This window comes from Thalassophryne amazonica, chromosome 14 (assembly GCF_902500255.1).
Source record: "Thalassophryne amazonica chromosome 14, fThaAma1.1, whole genome shotgun sequence".
Classification (NCBI taxonomy): Eukaryota; Metazoa; Chordata; class Actinopteri; order Batrachoidiformes; family Batrachoididae; genus Thalassophryne; species Thalassophryne amazonica.
Window position 1 is genome coordinate 21210169 of NC_047116.1, and position 1778 is coordinate 21211946.

Consider the following 1778-nt stretch of genomic DNA (forward strand, 5'->3'; position numbering starts at 1 on the left):
CTGTCTGTCTCTCGTCTCTCTGTAACTGGATCAGTTCATTTTTACTGTTATCTCACTTTGATAAGTTTTATTTCTTCTCGTCAGGATAACAATCTTCAGTGGATCATTTAGTATTTTAAATGGCTGCATATTTGTGTCGTATCTATCGAGTGCCACGCACCACCTGCCTCAAAGTGGAACAAGGAAAAACAATAAACTGTGGATTCTTATCTTCCTCTGTGGTTATCCTCCCCTAGGATGTTGTCCTAGGATATCTTCCCATGTAACCCTGCAAATCAAGTCTTGCATCACTCATTTTGCCCAACCCAAACTTTACCAAAGCTAACCCTGCAGAAAGTGACATTGAAACATGATTTCTGGATGATGGTATCCAGTCTGGGACTGATTTTAGGATGTTTATTTTGAATTAAATAAAAAGACCATCTTCAACATAACTACCAGGTATGCACACGTGTTCAAATTTTTTAACAGTTTAAAAATCCTGACGTAGTGCCAGCTGCAGGAACGAGGCTGCGCGAAGGTTAAACAATGTCAACGAAAGTCCAGATTTCTTGTTTCGTCAGGGCATTGTCACCCTTCGTTAAGTGCCGTGTGACTGGGCCTTTATAGAAGCATGACTCCATTTTCTGAAATGACTGGCCCCTCTTTTCTGCCAATTCAGATCTGCAGTTCCTTTAATTAGGGAGGGGTGTTATGTAAAAAAAAAATTGGAAATCTATAAATGTTTGCATGGAATATGGAAATATACACGGAATAAACCATAGCAGGATAAATTTTGGGTCATTTGGTTCCAAAAACCCATATGGACGGAGCGTTTGAAAATTTCAAGTAACGCGTGTGTCGTATATGTGCTGTTGATGTAGAAAACCACTCTGTTACTTATAATTAGTTCATTGTGGCCATATCATTCTTTACATGTAATGATTATACTCAACTGATGTTCCTGAAATAAAAACTGCATAGATTTTGTTTGTTACAATTGATAGTAACATATGTGTTGTGAAAGTGTCGGTACACGGACCCACAACAGGGGGCGCAATGAACGGACAATGGAGAAAGGTGAATAACAAGTTTTACTGTTGTGAAAAGAGCACAACCAATACAACAATTAATAATTTGGAGTTTTAAGCCGAAATCTGCTGGTGTCGTGTGGGCAGGCTCGAAGGTAGGAGACGTCCGTCCTAGTCGAACCGGAACCACCCAGATCTCCTCTGCCACCGAACCCCAGAAGTACTGGAACCGCCAAGTCCCGAATTCCCAGGTGGCCACTACCTCCGCTCGTCGGATCCGGTACTGCTGGCGGGAAAGAGCACAAACACACAGGTATGGATGCGACAGCACCCAGTAGACAGAGAGGGGAGAAGCCGCCTCCACCTCTTGTCACAATGACGCAGGAAGGTGAGTACTTATCCAAGCAAGTAGCTTTCTGTAGTCAGCTGTCCTGAAAAGGTTTAACAAGGTTTATCAGAGTCTTCAATATATGCTTGCAGAGAAGGTTACCTTAGTCTCAAGGCGATATCTCGGCAATGAGGTGGAGACGCCGTTCTGCTGATATACCTCTGTGTTGAGTGGAACAGCTGTGTCCAGTGATGGGAGGCAGCTGTCACCCTGGCTGCTCCCGTAAGGCGGCAGCGCCCTCTGGTGCCTGGAGCCCGCACTCCAGGCAGGGCGCCCTCTTGTGGTGGTGGGCCAGCAGTACCTCCTCTTCAGCGGCCCACACAACAGGACCCCCCCCTCAACGGGCGCCTCCTGGTGCACGACCGGGCTTGTCCGGATGG